This window comes from Mytilus trossulus, chromosome 1 (genome assembly GCF_036588685.1).
Source record: "Mytilus trossulus isolate FHL-02 chromosome 1, PNRI_Mtr1.1.1.hap1, whole genome shotgun sequence".
Lineage (NCBI taxonomy): Eukaryota > Metazoa > Mollusca > Bivalvia > Mytilida > Mytilidae > Mytilus > Mytilus trossulus.
The window spans coordinates 4,785,397-4,797,868 of NC_086373.1; the positions used below are offsets into that span (position 1 = coordinate 4,785,397).

Below are 12,472 nucleotides of genomic sequence, written 5' to 3' on the forward strand. Positions count from 1 at the left end.
TATCTTTCAGAATATGTCATAAGAATTAAACAAGATACCACGAGTGAAGAAATATTTACGATTAATGTACAACTTGTCAATTTCACTCGTGCGATTCTTCATCAGAAAACGTGTTGTATTATTTCACAAAAACTAGATTGTGCCGTAAAAATGATATAAATTTGTAGTAAAATCATTTCTTTATATGTTTTTGCTTTCAGATATACACAGAAATAAAGAGACTTCCCAGAAATTTAGATTTTGCCTTCGATATGAAAGCACACAAAGATGGCAAACTTCGAAACCGGGACTTCCTTGACCGAGATGAAAGACGTTTCAAATATTCGAAGTTTTTACTGGAACTTTACAAACTATAATTATTATTTATTGTTTATTATTTGTTTTTGCTATAATGAATTTTTGCTAATTAGAATCCTTTTAGAAAAAAATGTGAATCATATAAGCCCTGGTCAAAAAGAAAGAGGCGATTTCAAATGACGACAAATGGCGGATACCATATGATCACAGACGACCTTTCAAAGACCTAATTTAAAAAAAATATATATAGTCACATGCATGTGGAAGGAGTGGAATTCTCAAGTGTATATAACTTGACGTGCATGTATTTCACTTAAAAATATTTCAACATGCAGATGGGTATTGAAAACTAAATAAATTTATGAATGATTTATTTTCTGTTTTCTTCATTGATAGCTAAATACATTGAATATTACATCCAAATAAATTAGTAAACAAAATATTGAACCATTATGTTTGGTAGGAATACAAAATTATACGTAAAAAAGTGTCTACAACACCCGGTATTCCCAGGCGGTCACCCATCCAAGTACTAACCGGGCTCGACGTTGCTTAACTTCGGTGATCGGACGAGAACCGGTGTTTTCAACGTGATATGGTCGTAGACACAGAAGTGTTAAAATTTTTGATATATAAGGTTGGCTAGTAGCATTTTTGACAAAAATTTATATATAATAATTTTTTTCAGAAGCAAAACTTTACATTAATTATATGTTTGATAGAAATGCAAAATTATAAGAACACAAAAAAATGTCTACAACACCCGGTATTCCCAGGCGGTCACCCATCCAAGTACTAACCGGGCTCGACGTTGCTTAACTTCGGTGATCGGACGAGAACCGGTGTTTTCAACGTGATATGGTCGTAGACACAGAAGTGTTAAAATTCTTGATATATAAAGTTAGGAAGTAGCAATTTTGAACAGGTCAAGAATTTGTATAAAAAAGATTTTTTCAGGTTTAAGATAGAAGCAAAACTAAATATTTACTGCACGATCCAGAGGGGAAGATAGTAAAAAAGCAAGTTCACATGGACTTTATAGTAGAAATAAATTGCAGAGAAGAAAGAGAGATTTAGAAAATGGGACAAGCTATATATTTTATTTGTGACTAATACCATGCAACAATTTCAGATTCTTTTTGAAAAATTTTGGTAGCCCTTAAAAGGGCTGTTTAAGCTTTAAAAGCATCATGCTTCCTTCATTTACTTCTTCTTTGGTGTCTTTGCCTTCTTTGGTTTAGCTGCAGCCTTTGTCTTCTTGGGAGATTTTGTGGCTTTCTTTGCAGATTTGGCAGCAGGTTTTGCAGCAGGTTTCTTTGCAGCTGGCTTCTTTGCTTTTGGTTTAGCTGCTTTCTTTTCACCTGCTGGTTTCTTTGCTGCAGGTTTCTTTGCGGCAGTCTTTTTGGTAGGTGTCTTTGCCTTCTTTGGCTTGGCTGCTTTAGGTTTAACTACTTTCTTTGCTGGTTTCTTAGCTGGTTTAGCTACTTCCCCAATCTTAAAGCTTCCAGAAGCGCCGGTACCCTTCGACTGTTTCAAGCTCTTGCTCTTCACTCCTGATTTCAGAGCTAACTTCAAGTGAGTGTTGACTGTTTTTGCATCGCTACCAACGCTGAAGTTTGCTAAGATATACTTGAGGATGGCTTGACGGCTGGAGCCTCCACGCTCTTTCAAAGCAGATATAGCCTTTCCGACCATCTCGCTGTATTTTGGATGAGTAGCTACTTTCTTTGGTTTAGCTGCAGCTTTCTTCTTTGGTGACTTAGCTGGGGTCTTTACTACTGGTGCTGGTGCGTCAGACATTTTGCGGCTTTGGTTGTTGAACGATGTGTGCGAATGAACGACAGATTACAATGATATGCAAAAATTATTATTATTATTATTATTGATGTTTTGGGAGGCGACTTTCCTGCTATGGAACTTGCGCCCTAATTTCACTTATCGTTACTGTTTTTTGAAGAAACTTAGTGTTTCGTGTTTTGTTCACTACACGTGAGTTCTTAAGTTGTGAGGTTTTTTTTGTTCTTTTTTTTTCTAAGTCTTTAATGTATTGTGGTTTGACTTTTGTAGAATTCTGTAGATTTCTTTTTTAAATATTTATTTTGTCGTTCAAACTTTTGTTTCGTTGCATGGCTAATTACTTAGATTGCTTTGATTTGTATGGTAGTAGCAGCTAATTAATATACATGAGTGTATAAAATGAATCTGAATGTCCATCGCTGAAGATAGAGATTAGATAATGCTTCCCGATAGCCCGGTGTCAATTATTTAATGAAAAATTGCCAAATATATGTATGCGCCAGGTAAAAAAAGACTGTCGCATACTTATGTCACCTACATTGGGATTAATAAAAGAATTAAAATATATGTTAAATCCCCTAGATACCAATTAAAGAGACCAGTTTGAGTTATGGTCCCCTTGTTCAGTGAGGATTGTCGTGGTCTGTGTATTGACCCCGACTGCCCTCACTGACCATGAGACCACCGAATAATCAATCTGGTAATTAAATTTTGAACTGTAACCCACTATTGACACCGTGACTACGGGAACTACTACTACCATACTGTTTGGACCCAGAGATTGGCGTCCTGTGGCCAATGAGGCATAGTGTGTGCAACTTTGCAGTATAATGTATAATGAAAGATACATGTGCGACCAGCAGTATTATTTTCATTTGTTATGCAGCATTTTAATTTTAAAATCTAAAATAAGTTTAACAAACATTTTATCCATTATCAAATTTTCTTTTTTTTTTTTTTGTGGGGACAGATCTCAATGAGTTCTTCCTAATATAGGTAGACCCCAATTATTTTATGTAAAAGATAAAATCCATTTCCTGTACAAGTATTATAAAAGTAATACTTTTAAAGTATCATTCTATTCGTGCTCTTTACGTATGTATCAATTGGTAAAAAATTATATCCTGTTAGGATATTTTTTAATTGAAAGTTCTGTATTTGTAACTTTCTTAAACTGTCAAATAAAATAGATCGTTCTGTGTTATATAATTTGCAGTGTAATAAGAAATGTTCAACTGTTTCTTCAACACGACACTCCTCACACAATTTAGTGTCAGATATGCCTATTTTATAAAGATGTTTGTTCAATGGTATATAACCAGTTCTTAATTTAAAAATCAGTCTTTCTTTGTATCTGGACATTTTTGGTATTTTTATGTCAAAATTAATTTTTGGACTTATTTGATACAATGCTCTATCTTTCTCTTTATCCCATTCTTCTTGCCACATTTTTTTCATTAAATTTTTACACAATGTTTTAAAATCATCTTTGAACAACGGTACAAAGATATAAATATTTTGAAAACTTAATGCCTGTTTAGCATGAAAATCAGCCAACTCATTGCCTTGTATTCCTACATGACTTGGTATCCATTCAAAAATTATATTTGTACCTGAATGATACAATGATCTTAGTAAAAAATGAATGTCAAGTAAGAATTGATTTCTTATCTTGTTTAAAGGTATTTTCAGTGCTTGAAGCGCTGATAGAGAGTCTACAAAAATCACAACGTTAAAAGGTAAAAAGTCTTGTAACCATGATATACATAAATAAATTGCTGTCAATTCACACATAAAAATAGAAAGGTGATTGTTCAGCTTAAATCCCTTATTGATTTTTAACTCTGGAATGACAAAGGCACAACCGGCATTGCTATTTGGATCTTTTGACCCGTCAGTGAATATTTTTAAATGGTGTTTATATTGAGTATCTATCATGATATTGGCTTCACTTTTAATTAAATGTGGTAAATCCTTTTTAGAAATGTAATCTTTTAAATACGTGTTTACTATAGGTACTGTAAAATGCCATGGGGGGATTGGACTTTCTCTATATATAACTACATTATTTTCTGAAAAATTATTTCCTTTTAGAGTATCTTTTGCAATTAATGTAAATGGTTTACGTTTAACAGTTTTACTATAAAATTCAAAAGTAGCAGTATCTTGAATTGATTTTTTGGCTGGATGGTTGTTTTCGAAAGTAGAAATATTTAAAAATGATTTTGTTATTAACGCTTTTCTTCTGATTTCGTAAGGAGGGTCTCCCATTTCCACCTGAAGTGTTTTTAATGAAGCTGACTTCATAGAACCTGTACATAAACGTAGAGATTGTGTTTGTACCTTATCTAAAATTTTCTTAATAGATGCAGAGGCTGTATTGTAAACCTCACAATCATAGTCAATTTTTGATCTTATTAAAGCAATATAAATTTTTCTTAGTGTATAACTTGTTGCTCCCCATTTCGTTCCCGTTAAAAGTTTCATACAGTTTAAAATTTTTGTACATCTTGTATTAATATACTGAACATGACTATTCCAAGTAAGATATCTATCAAAAATAATTCCAAGAAATTTAACTTCTTTAACAACTTCTAAAATGTGATTTCCTATTTTTAATATAATATTATTACAATTTGATTTCCTAGCAAAAATAACTGTGACTGTTTTTGAAGGTGAAAGTAAAAAAACCCAATTTGAGCACCATTTGCTTATACTATTCAAGTCTTCTTGAATTTTTTTTTGTAAAAATTTTAATGATGGTCCAGATTTCCAAATTGCCCCATCATCTGCAAATTGTGACATTTCACAATTTTTTAAACAGTCTGACATGTCATTAACCATAATATTAAAAAGCGTTGGACTTATACAACTTCCCTGGGGGGTACCATTTTCTAAAACAAAAATATCTGAAAAAGTGTTGTTTATCTTAACTTGCAATACTCTATCTGAGAGAAAATTATTAACATAAGCAAGCATGTTGCCTTTAAGACCCATTTTTTTCATTTTTTTTAATAAACCATGTTTCCATAACATATCGAAAGCTTTTTGAAAATCAATAAATATTCCAACTAATATGTGTTTTTTAGCAAAAGATTTCTGTATTGCATTTTCTAGACGTATACATTGCTGTATCGTACTTTTATTTTTTCTATAACCGTTTTGATTCGGGTTAAATATATTATTTTTTTCCAGAAACCATGTTAATCTGTTGTTAACCATTTTTTCCATTATCTTATTAAAATTAGAAGTTAATGCAATAGGTCTATATGATAATGGATCACTGGGATCTTTACCATGTTTAAAACTAGGAATAATTGTTGAATGTTTCCATTCCTTTGGAAGTTCTTGTAACATCCAAATTTTATTAATAAATAGTAAAAATATGCTTAAGGTTTTATTAGATAAATGGCGAAACATACTATAAGTTGTTCTATCTTTTCCCGGCGAGCTATCATTAGTATCAGCTATTGCATCTTTGAATTCTTGCAATGTAAATTTTTCATTAAAACAATCTGTATTAATTTTGTAATATTCAATAAAATCATTTATCTCTTCTTTTTCTGTTTTAGTCTTAAATTCTTTGAAGTCGTTATTGTAATTTGATGTACTACTGACTTTGCAGTAATTTTCTGCAAATACGTTTGCTTTTTCTTTCGTATCTGTAATAAATCTATTAAAATATTTCAGAATAGGAATGTTTGTCCTAGAACTTATCTTCCCTAACATCTTTTTAACATTATGCCATAGATCTGAAATGTTATTATTACAATTGAGACTAGTACAGTAATTTGACCAATGGTTGTCCTGTGTATCTTTTAATACTTTTTTACAAAATCTTTCTTTATCTTTATAAATTTTAAAATCATTGCCACTTCCAGTATGTCTTGCTCTATTTCTAGCTTTGTTTCTAGCTTTTATAGCTGAAGTACATTCCTTTGTCCACCAAGGAACACAAGGTTTGTTTGTTTTATGAAATTTCTTAATAGGAATATGGGTACATGCTATATTAATCAATTCAGTGGTTAATGTATTGTTAGTTTGCTGTATATCATCTGTAATTAAATTCTCTGTAAATTTAATGTCACATTCTTTCGTGAAGCTTTTCCAATTTGCTCTCTTAAAATTCCATTTAGGGGAGAAATCACTGTTGTAATCACCAATATATATATTAGAATCAATGTACACACAAAAATGATCACTTCCAAAGGTGGAATGTTGATCTACCAACCAATTAATTTTTTGTCCAATATTAGGACTACAAAAAGTCAGATCTAAACATGATGTTTCTAAATTAATCGGATTCAGTCTTGTTCCTGATCCTTCGTTTAAAAGACATATATTATTATCTTGAATACACTTAAAAAGTTCTCTACCTTTAGTATCGATTCTTTTCCCCCACAATGTATGGTGAGCATTAAAGTCACCACATAATATGTATTCTGTTGTAATTTGACTAAGAAGAGTATCATAGTCTTCATATTTAGTGTCTAATTTAGGGTCATATAAATTAAGTATCAATAATTTCTTACTATTATGTATAATATAAATTGCAGAAGTTTCAAATGTACTCTGAAAATCAACTGTACTATAGTTAATATATTGTTTAACATAAATGGCTGTTCCACCTCTGTTAACACCTCGACTTTAGAATGTTGCGAGTGTGTAACCTGGTATTTCAGGGTAATCTTTTTCGAGATTACAAAAAGTTTCTTGAAAACATAAAATATTTGGCGTATCTTTAATATTGTTTAAGTGCCATATAAACTCCGGTATGTGTGACCGAATTCCCTGACAGTTCCAATGTGCCAAACTAAGTTGTAAAGCCATGAGTATGATTAAAGTATACATTATAATTGACATGAATGTAAATAGTATATATTTCATTATTAAATACAAGTATAAATAAAAACTTAGTTTATTAATGTAAGTTTATCTAGTATATATTCTTGGTTAACGTGTACACCAAGCAATTCTAATACCATGTCAGCTACAACACTGACTTTTTGTTCATTATCAGATAATGTTGGAACCTGTATTGCTGTCATAATTATTAAGAGAATAAAATTGTCAAACTCTGTGAGCTGTTGAAATAAGCCCTTTGTTAGAGAAATCTTTTCATGCTCTTTAGGAAGTTTTTCCTTTTTACCCTGTAAAGGATTTTGTTTTGACTCTTTAAGAACATGTGTTCTTGCTTCTTTAACTGAGCATTTTTCTTTACACACTCTTTTTATTATTTTTTCATTTTGTATTTTCTTTGGGCAATCTTTACTCGTAGCTGGGTGGTCACCGTTGCAATTTGCACATTTAGCCTTAACTTTACACTCCCTATCTTTATGGTCTTCCCCACACCTTACACATTTTACACTATTTCTACATTCTCTTTGCATATGTCCAAAACCCTGACATTTAAAACATTGAGTTGGTTTTGGAACAAAGAGTTTTGTTTTGTGACTCTTAAAACCTATCAACACTCTGGGTGGTAACTCTGTTGTGTTAAAAAACAGTTTTAGAGTTTTTGACGGAACCCTAGTTTTAGTATTAATGTCATAATATGTTAGTCTCTGAAATCGACTGACCTGTTGTTTCTCTAGAATGTCCTGTAAATCTGATTCTTCTATATCAAGTGAAACATTGTAAATACAACCTATAGTAGTGTTCAGCGATTTAGGCTGAAACACATTTACTGACCATTGTCCTAGATGTGTAAGTTTGGACAATTGATTGAACTGGTGTTTATCAAAACAAACAACCATTCAATGACCAGTTCTTGTTGCCCCGAGCTCTTTTACAATACCTACAGAAGAACTCATTAGTTTTTGTATTTGTATTGGATTTTTTAATCCAAGTTTTTCGTCTCTATTAGAAACTATTAACACATATTTTTTAGGCTGTTTTGGACTATTAATTAGTCTTTTAACGGGGGCCCTTTTTACAGTATCCTGTAACACACTACTATAAGAGTCGTGTTGTTGACTGTTAACACGTTTCCTTTTACTTTTTTGATATTGCCATGGGTCTTGGCCAATATCTGATTCACTCTCTAATTCTGATGTTTCTGAACCTGTATCCATATCAATTAAATTTTGGGACATATAAGTTCTGTCCATAACTTTTTCATGGAGACCATCAATAAATCGTTCTATCACAGTAATGTCTTCTGAATCAGACATACTTAAATTACCAAACTACTACTCCCTATTGGAGAAGAAGCGTGACTAAATATATATAAACAAAAAAAAAAAATAGTAGAAAATTTTCTGAACCTAAGTTTACACAACCTGCATATAAATATCTTAATGTAATATCTAAATAAATAGCTGAAATATCTGAAATATCAATGCCTGTACATTAAGTAAGAAACTAAGTTTACATATAAATAACAATCAGTGCTCAGTAACTAAATGCATGTGTGTGACACCATTGGACTCACTACCAATGATATGCAAAAATTATTATTATTATTATTGATGTTTTGGGAGGCGACTTTCCTGCTATGGAACTTGCGCCCTAATTTCACTTATCGTTACTGTTTTTGAAGAATAAAAAAAAAACTTAGTGTTTCGTGTTTTGTTCACTACACGTGAGTTCTTAAGTTGTGAGTTTTTTCTTTTTTGTTCTTTTTTTTTTTTTCCAAGTCTTTAATGTATTGTGGTTTTACTTTTGTAAAATTCTGTAGATTTTTAAAATATTTATTTTGTCGTTCAAACTTTTGTTTCGTTGCATGGCTAATTACATAGATTGCTTTGATTTGATATGCAAAAATCACTGACAGTGTGTAATTATCAAACTAACGCGGACCTCGACGAGAGCACCCTTAAACTTTCATGACAATCTAATTCAAACAGATCGACAAGAAAATCTGTGTGCTTGTTCGACAAGTTTTAATCATTTGTTTCAAATAAATTGTACTTTTTGTTATATAAATGATACACGAAAATTTTCAGCAGGAATTTATCTTTCAGAATATGTCATAAGAATTAAACAAGATACCACGAGTGAAGAAATATTTACGATTAATGTACAACTTGTCAATTTCACTCGTGCGATTCTTCATCAGAAAACGTGTTGTATTATTTCACAAAAACTAGATTGTGCCGTAAAAATGATATAAATTTGTAGTAAAATCATTTCTTTATATGTTTTTGCTTTCAGATATACACAGAAATAAAGAGACTTCCCAGAAATTTAGATTTTGCCTTCGATATGAAAGCACACAAAGATGGCAAACTTCGAAACCGGGACTTCCTTGACCGAGATGAAAGACGTTTCAAATATTCGAAGTTTTTACTGGAACTTTACAAACTATAATTATTATTTATTGTTTATTATTTGTTTTTGCTATAATGAATTTTTGCTAATTAGAATCCTTTTAGAAAAAAATGTGAATCATATAAGCCCTGGTCAAAAAGAAAGAGGCGATTTCAAATGACGACAAATGGCGGATACCATATGATCACAGACGACCTTTCAAAGACCTAATTTAAAAAAAATATATATAGTCACATGCATGTGGAAGGAGTGGAATTCTCAAGTGTATATAACTTGACGTGCATGTATTTCACTTAAAAACATTTCAACATGCAGATGGGTATTGAAAACTAAATAAATTTATGAATGATTTATTTTCTGTTTTCTTCATTGATAGCTAAATACATTGAATATTACATCCAAATAAATTAGTAAACAAAATATTGAACCATTATGTTTGGTAGGAATACAAAATTATACGTAAAAAAGTGTCTACAACACCCGGTATTCCCAGGCGGTCACCCATCCAAGTACTAACCGGGCTCGACGTTGCTTAACTTCGGTGATCGGACGAGAACCGGTGTTTTCAACGTGATATGGTCGTAGACACAGAAGTGTTAAAATTTTTGATATATAAGGTTGGCTAGTAGCATTTTTGACAAAAATTTATATATAATAATTTTTTTCAGAAGCAAAACTTTACATTAATTATATGTTTGATAGAAATGCAAAATTATAAGAACACAAAAAAATGTCTACAACACCCGGTATTCCCAGGCGGTCACCCATCCAAGTACTAACCGGGCTCGACGTTGCTTAACTTCGGTGATCGGACGAGAACCGGTGTTTTCAACGTGATATGGTCGTAGACACAGAAGTGTTAAAATTTTTGATATATAAAGTTAGGAAGTAGCAATTTTGAACAGGTCAAGAATTTGTATAAAAAAGATTTTTTTCAGGTTTAAGATAGAAGCAAAACTAAATATTTACTGCACGATCCAGAGGGGAAGATAGTAAAAAAGCAAGTTCACATGGACTTTATAGTAGAAATAAATTGCAGAGAAGAAAGAGAGATTTAGAAAATGGGACAGGCTATATATTTTATTTGTGACTAATACCATGCAACAATTTCAGATTCTTTTTGAAAAATTTTGGTAGCCCTTAAAAGGGCTGTTTAAGCTTTAAAAGCATCATGCTTCCTTCATTTACTTCTTCTTTGGTGTCTTTGCCTTCTTTGGTTTAGCTGCAGCCTTTGTCTTCTTGGGAGATTTTGTGGCTTTCTTTGCAGATTTGGCAGCAGGTTTTGCAGCAGGTTTCTTTGCAGCTGGCTTCTTTGCTTTTGGTTTAGCTGCTTTCTTTTCACCTGCTGGTTTCTTTGCTGCAGGTTTCTTTGCGGCAGTCTTTTTGGTAGGTGTCTTTGCCTTCTTTGGCTTGGCTGCTTTAGGTTTAACTACTTTCTTTGCTGGTTTCTTAGCTGGTTTAGCTACTTCCCCAATCTTAAAGCTTCCAGAAGCGCCGGTACCCTTCGACTGTTTCAAGCTCTTGCTCTTCACTCCTGATTTCAGAGCTAACTTCAAGTGAGTGTTGACTGTTTTTGCATCGCTACCAACGCTGAAGTTTGCTAAGATATACTTGAGGATGGCTTGACGGCTGGAGCCTCCACGCTCTTTCAAAGCAGATATAGCCTTTCCGACCATCTCGCTGTATTTTGGATGAGTAGCTACTTTCTTTGGTTTAGCTGCAGCTTTCTTCTTTGGTGACTTAGCTGGGGTCTTTACTACTGGTGCTGGTGCGTCAGACATTTTGCGGCTTTGGTTGTTGAACGATGTGTGCGAATGAACGACAGATTACAATGATATGCAAAAATTATTATTATTATTATTATTGATGTTTTGGGAGGCGACTTTCCTGCTATGGAACTTGCGCCCTAATTTCACTTATCGTTACTGTTTTTTGAAGAAACTTAGTGTTTCGTGTTTTGTTCACTACACGTGAGTTCTTAAGTTGTGAGGTTTTTTTTGTTCTTTTTTTTTCTAAGTCTTTAATGTATTGTGGTTTGACTTTTGTAGAATTCTGTAGATTTCTTTTTTAAATATTTATTTTGTCGTTCAAACTTTTGTTTCGTTGCATGGCTAATTACTTAGATTGCTTTGATTTGTATGGTAGTAGCAGCTAATTAATATACATGAGTGTATAAAATGAATCTGAATGTCCATCGCTGAAGATAGAGATTAGATAATGCTTCCCGATAGCCCGGTGTCAATTATTTAATGAAAAATTGCCAAATATATGTATGCGCCAGGTAAAAAAAGACTGTCGCATACTTATGTCACCTACATTGGGATTAATAAAAGAATTAAAATATATGTTAAATCCCCTAGATACCAATTAAAGAGACCAGTTTGAGTTATGGTCCCCTTGTTCAGTGAGGATTGTCGTGGTCTGTGTATTGACCCCGACTGCCCTCACTGACCATGAGACCACCGAATAATCAATCTGGTAATTAAATTTTGAACTGTAACCCACTATTGACACCGTGACTACGGGAACTACTACTACCATACTGTTTGGACCCAGAGATTGGCGTCCTGTGGCCAATGAGGCATAGTGTGTGCAACTTTGCAGTATAATGTATAATGAAAGATACATGTGCGACCAGCAGTATTATTTTCATTTGTTATGCAGCATTTTAATTTTAAAATCTAAAATAAGTTTAACAAACATTTTATCCATTATCAAATTTTCTTTTTTTTTTTTTTGTGGGGACAGATCTCAATGAGTTCTTCCTAATATAGGTAGACCCCAATTATTTTATGTAAAAGATAAAATCCATTTCCTGTACAAGTATTATAAAAGTAATACTTTTAAAGTATCATTCTATTCGTGCTCTTTACGTATGTATCAATTGGTAAAAAATTATATCCTGTTAGGATATTTTTTAATTGAAAGTTCTGTATTTGTAACTTTCTTAAACTGTCAAATAAAATAGATCGTTCTGTGTTATATAATTTGCAGTGTAATAAGAAATGTTCAACTGTTTCTTCAACACGACACTCCTCACACAATTTAGTGTCAGATATGCCTATTTTATAAAGATGTTTGTTCAATGGTATATAACCAGTTCTTA

General features: G+C 32.3%; 4 non-coding genes across 4 annotated transcripts; all 4 read right to left on the bottom strand.

Annotated features, from left to right (window-relative positions):
- Positions 1 to 785: 785 nt before the first annotated feature.
- Positions 786 to 904, bottom strand: LOC134699413 (5S ribosomal RNA). The gene has a single exon (XR_010103579.1). It is a non-coding gene; the product is annotated as a 5S ribosomal RNA (ribosomal RNA).
- Positions 905 to 1,048: 144 nt separating this feature from the next.
- On the bottom strand, positions 1,049 to 1,167 carry LOC134699487 (5S ribosomal RNA). The gene has a single exon (XR_010103612.1). It is a non-coding gene; the product is annotated as a 5S ribosomal RNA (ribosomal RNA).
- Positions 1,168 to 9,834: 8,667 nt separating this feature from the next.
- LOC134699554 (5S ribosomal RNA) lies at positions 9,835 to 9,953 on the bottom strand. Its single transcript, XR_010103631.1, has one exon. It is a non-coding gene; the product is annotated as a 5S ribosomal RNA (ribosomal RNA).
- Positions 9,954 to 10,097: 144 nt separating this feature from the next.
- On the bottom strand, positions 10,098 to 10,216 carry LOC134699671 (5S ribosomal RNA). Its single transcript, XR_010103642.1, has one exon. It is a non-coding gene; the product is annotated as a 5S ribosomal RNA (ribosomal RNA).
- Between the last annotated feature and the right edge of the window lie 2,256 nt (positions 10,217 to 12,472).